General features: G+C 44.1%; 1 non-coding gene across 1 annotated transcript; it reads left to right on the top strand.

Annotated features, from left to right (window-relative positions):
* Positions 1 to 6,177: 6,177 nt before the first annotated feature.
* Positions 6,178 to 6,284, top strand: LOC125197594. Its single transcript, XR_007172130.1, has one exon. It is a non-coding gene; the product is annotated as a small nucleolar RNA R71 (small nucleolar RNA).
* The last annotated feature ends 5,725 nt before the right edge of the window (positions 6,285 to 12,009 follow it).

The raw sequence follows: 12,009 nt of genomic DNA, 5'->3' as shown, positions 1-12,009 counted from the left end.
CACTTAATCCTCAAAAACCCACGATTATGCATCAAATTCATCATATTCTTCCATAAATCACTCAATAAACAACAATAATACATGGGTAGAGAAGAATAGAGGGAGAAATTCATACCTTTAGGGCTTAATTCAAGTAGAACTCGAAAATTAGCTTCTTGCCTTGTTCTCACAAAATTCCACCAATTAAATGGTTTAAAATGTGTAAAAGAGAGAGTAGAAGAGTTATTATAGTGTAGAAGTGAGATTGGAAGGGAGAAATTGAGAGGAAATCACCGAAATTCGGAAATTGGGGAGCTAGAGTTCGTGAATTGGACATCGGGTGATTCTGTCCGGTTTTCTGCGCGCAGCTGTGTATATGCGCCCAAAACACCCGACCGGGTGATCTGGAAATCAGGAAACACCCGGTCGGGTTTTCTTACTGGACCGCAACTTCTTCTTCAAAACATCCGACCGGGTTTTCCAGAAAATGGAAAACACCCGGTTGGGTTTTCTCTCTGGACTTCAACCCTATTTTTGTCGTTCCTTCCATTTTTCACTCTTTCGTTTCCATTTTCCTGTTCCAACACACTAAAACAAAAGCAAACCCCAAAAAAATGAGAGAAAAACAAATTGACACAAAATAAAATTGTACCTACTAGGGGTTGCCTCCCCCATAGCGCAATTTTTTAACGTCGTTTGCCCGACGGTCTTCAAGCTCTCATCATTCGGTCAAGGTCACGACGAAGACCTCATCTTGTTGCTCCCTTGTGTAGAACCTCTTGATGTTGTGGCCATTTGCCATGAAAGTACTTCCATCGGCCCCAATAAGCTCCATTGTTCCATTGGTCATCACATTTTTGATAGTGAATGGCCCCGACCATTTAGACTTGAGCTTGCCCGGGAAGAACCTCAATCTATGATTGTAGAGTAGCACCGCATCCCCAGGGAGAACTCTCTCTTTTCAATCATCTTGTTCAGCCTTGCCTTGTAAATAGAGGAATTGGCATAATCCTCATTTCTAAATTCATCTAGCAAATTGAGGTGAAGCATTCTTTCCTTTCCGGCCTTCAAGAAATCTAAATTCAATTTCTTCACACCCCAATATGAGCGATGCTCCATCTCTACCGGAAGGTGGCACGACTTCCCAAATTCCAATTGATATGGCGACATCCCAATGGGTGTCTTATAAGCCGTCCTATATGCCCACAATGCATCATCAAGTTTAAGTGACCAATCCTTTCAATTTGTGCTCACCGTCTTCTCTAGAACTTGCTTCACCTCCCGGTTGGCTAACTCGGTTTGACCATTAGCTTGAGGGTGGTAGGGTGTTGTTACTCTATGCTTCACTCCATATCTAGTAAGCACACTTGTCAACCATCGATTATTGAAATGGGAACCTCCATCACTAATTAAGGCTCGTGGGGTGCCAAATCTTGTGAAGATATTCTTTTGGACAAACTTAATCACAACCTTGGAATCATTAGTGTGGGTAGGAATAGCCTCTACCCATCTAGACACATAGTCCACCGCCAAAAGAATATATTGATAGCCACATGATGATGGAAAGGGGCCCATGAATTCGATCCCCCAAACATCAAACAACTCAACTTCCACAATAGGGGTCATTGGCATTTCCTTCTTCTTTGACACCCCCCCGGTCCTTTGGCACTCATTGCATTGCATCATGAACTTTTGGCAATCTCCATAGATACTTGGCCAATATAGGCCGCTTTGAAGTACCTTCATCGCGGTTCGGTTTGCTCCAAAATGTCCCCCACTTGGTACGGAGTGACAATGCATAATAATGGATTATCATTCCTCTTGAGGAGCACATCTTCTAATGACCATGTCGGCACATCTTCTAAAGAGGCAAGGCTCATCCCAAAAGTAGAACTTCACATCGTGGAAGAACTTCTTCTTTGCATAATCCATGAGCCCATCCGGAACTACCTTAGCAACAAGATAATTCACTATGTTAGCATACCATGCCACCTTGCCTTGAGCCACATAGAACAAGTGTTCATCCGGGAAATCTTCATTTATGACCAACTTCAACTTCTCCTCTTCACTAGCATGCTCCAATCTTGATAGATGATCTGCCACTACATTCTCACACCCTTTTCTATCTCGAATCTCAAAATCAAATTCTTGAAGAAGCAAGATCCATCTTATAAGTCTTGGTTTTGCATCTTGTTTTGCAAAAAGATGACGGATGGCGGCATGGTCGGTGAAGACAATAGTCTTGGCCCCAATGAGATAAGGGCGGAACTTGTCAAATGAGTAGACCACCGCAAGCATTTCCTTCTCGGTAGTGGTGTAGTTAACTTGAGCCGAGTCCAATGTTCTACTAGCATAGTATATCACCCGGAATAGCTTGTCTCTCTTTTGCCCCAAAGCCGAGCCTACCGCTACATCACTTGCATCACACATGATCTCAAAGGGTTGCGACCAATCGGGAAAGATCAATATTGGAGCGCTCACCAATGCCGCTTTGAGCTTCTCAAACGCCTGCACACATTCAAGAGTGAAATCAAATTTTACATCTTTAGCTAGTAAATGACAAAGGGGTCTAGCAATATGTGAAAAATCTTTGATGAAACGCCTATAGAACCCCGCATGGCCTAGGAAGCTCCTCACGGCCTTCTCACTAGAAGGAGGTGGCAATTGCTCAATGGCTGCTATCTTGGCTCTATCCACTTCAAGTCCCTCGGATGAAATTTTGTGCCCTAACACGATCCCATCTCTAACCATAAAATGGCACTTCTCCCAATTGAGAACTAGATTGGTCTCCTCACATCTCTGCAAAACCTTGGTTAGATTATCCAAGCAAAAATCATATGTCATGCCAAAAACCGAGAAGTTGTCCATAAAAACCTCCATAATGTCCTCAACCATATCATGAAAAATAGACATCATGCATCTTTGAAAAGTAGCCGGGGCATTACAAACCCCAAAAGACATTCTTCTTTATGCATACACACCATAGGGACACACAAAAGCGGACTTATGTTGATCCTCGGGGGCTATCAAAATTTGGTTATAACCCGAGTATCCATCAAGAAAACAATAATACTCATGTCCGGCTAGCCTATCCAACATTTGATCAATAAAAGGGAGGGGAAAATGGTCTTTCCTAGTAGCCGAATTTAAAGTACGATAGTCAATGCAAACTCTCCACCCGGACACCACTCTAGTAGCTATAAACTTATCATTTTTTCCTTTTACCACGGTGGTACCCCCCTTCTTGGCTACCACTTGAGTAGGACTCACCCACTCACTATCGGATATAGCATAAATGATGGGCGAAGATACAATCATTTACATTCAGTTTTTTGCAATTTTATTCCGTGTAGTGAATCGGCGAATCTGTAGTTATGGATATAATTTTGGACGGAGTTTGTTTCGGATGCTTTGATCCGGAGTGGATTTAGCATCCGAAGTGTGGATCTGAACAGGGGAAACCGAGTTGTACATGGATTTTGAACTTTCTGCTTTCTTTTTACTTTGCTTCGTCTAGTGGCCGTAGATCTGCCTTAGTTTTAATTGTTCTTCGATTTTGTCGCTTTAATTTCTGTTGCTTCGTTTCGAATTACGTTCTCACTCTGTTTTTACTGGATGTTTCATGCCAATTGTTGGAGAAGATGATGTCGCTGTTAGTTAGTACTTTAGTTAGTTGTTTTCCAGCTTTTCATCCGTATTTTACCTTTTCAGTAAATGGTCCCCACCGTCAGTTGTTTTCCCAGGTCTAGGTAAATTTATGAAGTAGTTCTTTCGATCCAGTTGTTAGAGTAGTATATTTCAACACCAAGTCTAGTTAAAATTTCCACAACCCAAATTGCGTGGCAGCAGCCAAACCAAAAATAGTTCCTGAGTCTTTGAACATGTTTATTTGCGCATTCATCTCTGTGGGATCGATCCCTACTTCCCTGTGCTAATTTTAGTATACGTGGTTGAGGGTTTTGAAGAGGTATTCTGTGTTTCCGATGACCGAGATCTTTCAACAATCCGTGAGTTCCAAGACCCTGTGATCTAGTGGATTCGCTGGACTCAGGAAGCTTGATATTCCTTACTGTGCACACAGTCTAAACTGAAAGTCACTTCAATGATCCCGGCATCTAACCATTTCAACACTTCTTTTCTAACAACATCTTGCATAATAGGATTTAATTGCCTTTGGTTTTGTACCTTAGGCTTGTACCCCTCTTCTAAGTGAATCTTATGCATGCAAATGGTTGGTCTTATTCCCTTGATGTCCGATATGGACCACCCAATAGCACTCTTGTGCTTTCTAAGAACTCTCAACAACTTATCCAACTCGGAACTAGAGAGGGAAGATAATACAATTACCGGAAAAGTATCATTCTCTCCAAGAAAGGCATATTGTAAGTGTGATGGTAGTGGCTTCAACTCAAGCTTCTTGCTTTCCACTTCTTCCTTGCTATCTTCACTTTCATCCCTAAGAGGTAAAAATTGTGGACGACGTGATCTAGGAATCTCCTTAGCCGAGTCCAAAGCACCTACAAATTCTAACAACTCAAGGTTAGCCTCTAAAATATCAAGAGAGTGAGAAGAATAAATAGAGTGAGAAATGCATCTATCTAATTGATCATCCAAGTAAGAGGCCGGTGCCACTCTTCCAACACACTCATCCATCACGGTCACAACATTGCAATGTTGAAGACTTCCTCCCGGTTCCACATCATGCCTCTTCAAAGCCTCATATATCGAAAATGTCACACTCTCATCATTAAGGCGGAGTGTAAGCTCTCCCTTTGAAACATCTATCATGGCCTTCCCGGTAGCAAGGAATGGTCTCCCCAGTATAAGAGGTACAACTCTATCCTCTTCCATGTCCAACACCACAAAGTCAACGGGGAATATGAAGTCATTCACCCTCACCAAAATATCTTCAACTATGCCCAAGGGGTATGATATTGATCTATCGGCCATTTGCAAAGTAATGCTAGTGGACTTCAACTTGCCGATATTCAACTTATTGAAGAAGGACAATGGCATAAGATTGATGCTAACACCTAGATCGCACAAGGCATTTTCCACAAAGCAATTTCCAATAGTAAAGCTCCCCGGATCCGACTTCTTGGCCGGTAACTTCTTTTGAATAATTGCACTACAACTCTCCGTCAAGTTGACCGACTCATATTGCCCCCATTTCCTCTTTTGTGAGACAACATCCTTGAGGAACTTTGCATAGCTCGGCATTTGTTGAAGTGCTTCAACAAGAGGGATGTTGATTTGAACATTCCTAAAGATATCCAAGAATCATGAAAATTGTTCATCCTTCTTCTTCTTTTGTATCATTTGAGGAAAGGGAAGCTTAACTTCCATGGGTTTGGGAGGAACAATTATCTCGGGTTGAACCTTAGGCGAGCTCTCCGGTGGTGTTTCCATCTCTATTTCCTCTTCTTCTTCGGGTTGAACAATAGTTTCCTTTTCGGGCATAGAGGGACCCTCATAGCTTGTTCCACTCCTCAAATTAATTGCCTTGCAATCTTTTGGGTTAGGAATAGTGTTGCTTGGAAATTGCCCCGGTTGATGAAGTTGACCCACGGATTGAGCAATTTGACTCATTTGGTGCTCCAAGACCCTCATTCTTGTAGTAACTTCTACTACCATTGTCTCAACTTTATCAATTCTCTTGGTAGAGTGTTCCATAATCCCATCGGTCTTCTCCATCAAAGCTTTTAGAAGCTCATTGGTAACATCACTTGAAGACTTTGAAGTGCTAGGTGCTTTGTTAACCCCACTTGGTTGAATAGCATTATTCGGATTCCCATGAGAAAGATTTGGATGTGCATTGAAGGATGGACGGTAATTACCACCCCCATTGTTGGGGCGATAATTGTAGAAGTTCCTTTGATTTCCTCCTTGGTTTCCCCCTTCATGCACATAATTAACATCCTCTATGGTAGATTGAGGCTCTACATTACCTTTTGATTGAGAATCATCATTTGTTGGTTGAGGAGATTGAATGCATCCGAATCAACAACCGAAGCTACCGGCATAGAGCCATCTCGACCCGAGCTCCAACTCTTGCTAGTGTATGCAAGCCTTTAAAGCATCTTCTTGCACTCATCGACCCCCTTGTCTAAGAATGATCCCCCCGAACCAAAGTCTAGTTGGCTTTTGATAAATTCCGAGCATCCATTATAGAAAAGGCTCACTTGATGGCCCGAAGATAGCCCATGGTTAGGACACTTCTTCAACAAAGCGTTAAATCTCTCCCATGCTTCAAACATAGACACTTGGCTCTTCATTTTAAAATGGGAGATCTCCGCTTGTAGGTTGAGAGTAGATCTAAGAGGGAAGAACCTCTCCAAGAACTTTTTGGCTAAGTCGTCTCAACTTATAACCGAGCCTGGCTCAAGGTTATCAAACCAATCTCTAGCATATCCCGTTGAAGAGAGCTAGAGTAGACGTGCGGTTTGTGTTGTGTGTGATATGTGTCACTCGATCTAACAGGTCCAGAGGATTCGACTAGACTTCAGAGGCTAAAAGATCATGAAACTATCAGAAAGGGGTCGTTGGGTGCACTCTATTCCTTCAAAAACCTCAACCCACTATACTACAACTTAGCACAGGGAAGTAAAGGATCGATCCCACGAGGACGAAGATGTTACGAAACTGCATTTGAGAATGTTTTGGGAAAAAGGGTTGGCTGCTGCCACGCAATTTGTGGGTCGAGAACTTAAACTACTGGGTCTGAGAGATAAAAAAAACTTTACTCTACCTACTGGGTCTAAGAACTGGGAGCGACGGAACATACATGACTTAGAGAAACTGAGATATTTTAAAGTTCTAAAACAACTGGAGTAAACTTAACTAGACAGACTTTCCTAATTTGGACAGACAAGCATAAAGCGAAAAGTAAACACAAATTTCCTTAAACAACCAGTGGTCTGGAAAAGCATGCGAGAAAAGTAAAAAGGCAAAGCAGATCGTACTAACAGTGTCTAGGGGACAATGCAGAAAAATTAAAGTACATGCTGAAAAGTATTGTCATAAAGCAGATCTGGTTCTAACTACAAACAACTTCATCTTCTTCGGGAATCAAACGAGAATAGCAAATAAAACAGAGTATTAAACACCATGTAAACAGAGCAAACTTCAGATCTAAACTTAAAAGAAGAAATTAAAGCCTAAACTAACAGATCTACGCTACTGGACTTAAAGGATGCAGAAACAGAAAGTAAACAGCCATGATCATGCACAACGTAAACAGCAAACACCAAATACGCGAAACTCCAACTCAAAAATACCACGATTCAACAAATCCAGACATATCCATACGCAAATCCCCAGCCTCCATCAACAAACCAACATATTTCAGCTCCGAACATCCAATAATAAACAAGAACGAAAGCTAAAAAGCAAGAAATAAACGTCAACTCAGCGAGATCCAACAAAAGCAAACATAAACTTTCATAATAACTAGAAATTGTTCTGAATCCAGTAGATCAAAGCCAAAAACTAAAGTTGCGAAACTTAAAAACCAACAAGTTCTAAACGAAAGCAAGTAAAGATTGTTTCTTCGCCTTCACAAGGCGGTGTTACACAACAAAATAACGATGATGATGATGAAAACCACGGTGGCCAGAATCCTCCATGTCCAAGTGCGTAGCAGTTGAAATGAGAAATTTGAAGTGTGAAACTAAGGCATGGAACGAAAACTTGAGCTAAGAAAGTGTAGAAGTGGCTGATGATGGATGTCTTGTTCTTCAAGGTTGAGCTCTTTATATATGTGAGGCTTTGATCCCTAGGGTATCCCTCTGGTGATTTGACGCTCTTGCTCTTGAATAAGACTCTTTAAAATAATCTGCTCTCGCTCCATTCTGCTCCTGTCACCAACTTTTGATTCTCCCAGGTCCGGACGACGACGTCTGATTTTCACTTCAATTTCTTCTCTTTTGCATCTGCCAGGTTCGGTAACAGCAACTCCTAGGTCCGGCAGATTTACCACGCACCTGAACTCATAAACGCATATTAGCGCCCCAAATGCACAGAATTTTAACCCTAAACCAATTCATGAAACGAGCCTTATCAAACTGCTCACACTTAAACCATACTTGTCCTCAAGTATAAAGACAAGAAAAAGGAATAAGGCAAGTTTCAATGCATGGTTTCCCCTTAACCGACTTTACTAAAAAAAAGAAAAAGAATCAAACTACTAGACCTAGACGCTAAAAGACTTAAACAAAGAAAACAGACAAAAACACATATACTAAAACACATTGACACATAAATGCATAGAACTGGTTCATTTTCTAGCAGCCATCCCCACAAGTTTAAGGTCAATCCAAGAACCTACAGTCTCTGAATCTCCCTCTTCCCTTCTTCTATCTAATCGGCTTGTCAGTTTGTCAAGATAGCCTCTAACTTCCCCAATTGTTGGATTCGCTCGATCACTCATTCCTCACCAGGGATGTTAGGATCGTTCGCTCTTATATTGCTATACCACTGATGCCTCGGGTCAGAGAGTTCCCATGTCTTTGCTCTTATTATAATTTTTTCTCCTTTCCTCTCTGGACTTCGTCCAGCTTATTCCTCCCTGGACTTTGTCCAGCTTATACATCCATTTTTTTTTTATCTGGACCTTGTCCAGTTTATTCCTCCAGTAACCTTTCCCTAGGCCCGAGAGGTTACTTCTATCACCAAAAATTTTTCTCCTTCTAAGTTCTCTCCCTAAGCATCAAGTGGCAGCCATCTCATTTTGTGTTAGTATTAAGTGATTAAGGCTTGTAACTCACTTTTATGGAGGGCTTCACAACTAGATCAGTTGAGGCATATTCTATCGTCCTTACTTCATCCAAACCGATTTTGATTTATTAAGGAAAAGGGCATCAAAGTTGACATGCATTTTCTCTTCAATTACTCTCACTAAGGGGACTCACAAAACATATATTATATAAAAACAAACTTCTCACACTTAGACCGAGCATCGGGCTAAGTGGGAGAAGATAACTAACACATATATACATAAAGATAACACAAATATTCACAGACACATATAAACGGGCATGCTTTGTAAAAAGAACTAAAACATAAAAAGACATAAAAAAAACTGAAATTTAAAATTACTTGGTTATGGGGGGAGGGGGGGTCAATTCTGGCTCTGGTCCCCCGTGGGACCAGACTTCTTGGGCACCGTCTTCACTTTCTTCTGGCTTGACTTTGGTTCATCATCCTTCTTGGCCTTCTGTTCCTCTGGCCTAGGGGTATCCTTCTTCACTAGTACACTGGTGGTGGTCTCACTGTCCTTCCTCTTCATTTCTGCTGGCATTCCCTGGGCGCTGGAGGCTGGCTTCTCTGGGGTGACTCCTGGGGTCAGTTGCCTAGATTCTGTGGGCAACTTCGGAGGCATGCGATGCTGCTGGGCCCGGAGGATCTTCTGGTCAACCACGGTGACCATTTTCATCATTGTCTCCACGGCCTGGGCCATCTTGTCAGCTTGCGCGGCCATCATCTCCCTCTGAGTTACCGCCTCCTAGTGCAGCTTCAGCAAGATCTCCTGTTGTTGCACCGTATTTGCTCCCAGCTTCAACATTATTTCTTCCATCCTTGTCTTCCACCCTTCACTTGCCACTTTCTCATCACCTTCTTCTTTCGCCTTCTCGGTCTTTATCTTCACTCCATCAGCTTTCCCTACTTCGTAAAATCTCAGCACGCCATCCTTCATTATCGTCAATCCCTTGTTGAAGAAGAACGGGAGATCGAAGTATCCTGGGTCACTACACATTGGCAGGTTGGTGACCGAGTCGGCTATCTTCATTGACACATTCCTCTGGAGGTATGCTCCCAGCAAGTTGCACGTGTAGAGATGGCGGTCGGAGTGAGTTCTGACTCTCTGGCATGCATAGGCAGTCCAGTACCCGAGGTGGACCTTCACGTTGTTCAGCATACACCACATGAAATACAGCTCTGGAGTAGTGAGGATTGCACCCACTTGACCCAAGAGATTGTACCCGATATACACTTGTGCCAATCGGAGTACAGGGTCAGTGATGTGCATCCCCTTCGATGTGCTTGTCTTGAACTTGGCCACCTTCTTGTGGGCAACCATCTTCCAGGCCTCCTCAGCATCGAAGTCTGCTGTATACTTGGGTGCGCCGATCTCTCTCTCGTTCCACGCTCCTTCTTCCTCATTCTCGGGTGTGAGTAGTCCCAGTCTCAACGACCACTCCCTTATACTCATCTCCATCTCCTCGTTGAACATCCTGAAAGAGATTGTGTCTGCATCGAGATCCGTAGATTGTTTGAACTTGAAGGACGTGAAGAACTCCTTCGCCGAGCCACCTGGTACCTCCGCGTTGCTGTGGTTGAGAAGCCACTCAAACCCGATGCTTTTGAAGTAGGAGATGAACTTCTTCTCCACTCCCAGATCCTCCAAGTCCGAGAGGCACAGCTTCTTTCTAGATTTCGCCGACTTCCCATTCGTGGCTCGGCCATCACATGCCTTCTGCAGCTTTGGGTCCTCAAACTGGACCATCGCTTCCAACCTCTTGGTCACAAGGACCTCCATTGTTTCGAAAGGGCTCTCCTCCACGGCTAGTATCTCAGCCTCCTCTTCTTCAGTTGGATGGGCAAACGGCACACGGATCGCCTCCGGCTCGCTAATCACCACAGTGGTGTTCGCGGGGCGAGATTTCTTCGGTTGGGGCTTAGCAGTATGTTTCCCCTTCCTTTTCCTTTCCGCCTCATATCTCGTCTCCATAGCCTCCGGAGAGATTTCCTTCTCGGCTGCCACAGTTTCCTGGACCAGGGGGATATCATCCCCTGCCTCCTCTGTGTCCTCCAGCCTCAGGCGCTTGGGCCTGCCTGCCTCTACCTCATCCACTTGCTTCCTATTACGACGGGAGTGCCTCCTCGTCAACCTCTCATCCGTTGGGGTCCCTTGGTCATCAGTAGTTATATCGTCTACCACGACGATGTCAGTCTCTATCTCTTCACACGCATTCTCGGCATCTTGTCCACTGCCGTTTCTTTCCTCTTCCTTCTCAACATCCTCCTTATGAACTTCCTCTCCTTCCTCCGTCTCCTTCTCAGCAACTTCCTCATCGACTTCCCCACCATCTTTTTCAACCTTCTCATCCAAAATTTCCTCACCATCTTTTTCAACCTTCTCATCCACAATTTCCTCACCTTCTTCACCCTCTCTATCCTCACTACCTTTCTCACCCTCTATAGTCTCTTCTACACCCTGGTCCTCCGTCTCTTCCACTTCCCCAGTTTTACCACCCTCCCCAGCATCTACACCCTCCCCTTCATCTACACCCTGCCCTTCATCCCCTGACCCAGTGGCCTCTACATCCAGTGTTTCTTCTTGCTCAACTAGACTACCCCCTCCCTCCTCTCTTTCTGACTCCTCTGTATCCATCCTATCATCCTCCTCCTCTCCAGTTTCTTCTTCATTTACAGAGGGTTCAGCATGGGGCTCAGTTTCTGTTTGATGAATAGTGTGTGGGGGGCTCGTCTCTTGGGTTACGGTTTCGGGTAAAATTTGGGGGTTTTCTGGGTGTGTGGGTAAGGCTTGTGCAGTGGGTGTTTCGATTAAGGTTTGGGGCCTTGGTGGAATTGTAAGTGGGGTTAGGGCAGGAATTACCTCTTCTTGTTTCCGGCATGCCTCCGACATCTGGGCAAAAAATTTGCTCGCCTTCGGCCCCTTTCCGTACTTCCTCATGAATTCTTGTATAATTTCCTCGGGATCCAGTTCTGCTTCGTCGGATTTTGCCTCGGCGGGGTTGTCTTGTCCGATGTCTGGCTGTGGTTGCACTTCGGTCGGTATGGGCTGCGGTGGAACTTCTGGCGGAGTGGGATTTTCTTCTGGTGGCGGCGTGGGTATTTTCTCGGCCGCGGGAGTCGAACTCGTCTCCTCCGTCACCTTCTTTTTGGTCTTTTCTTTTGGCGGGTTCTTCCCGCGGGCTGAGCGCGCCATCGGATTTCTCTGCATCTTTGTTTACGACGGTGGTTAACGGCGGTGGTTATCGGCGGTGGCTAACGGCGGTGGTTTTGATG

This window comes from Salvia hispanica, chromosome 6 (genome assembly GCF_023119035.1).
Source record: "Salvia hispanica cultivar TCC Black 2014 chromosome 6, UniMelb_Shisp_WGS_1.0, whole genome shotgun sequence".
Lineage (NCBI taxonomy): Eukaryota > Viridiplantae > Streptophyta > Magnoliopsida > Lamiales > Lamiaceae > Salvia > Salvia hispanica.
The sequence above is the reverse complement of the archived record's forward strand: the minus strand, read 5'-3'. Positions and strand labels throughout refer to the sequence as shown.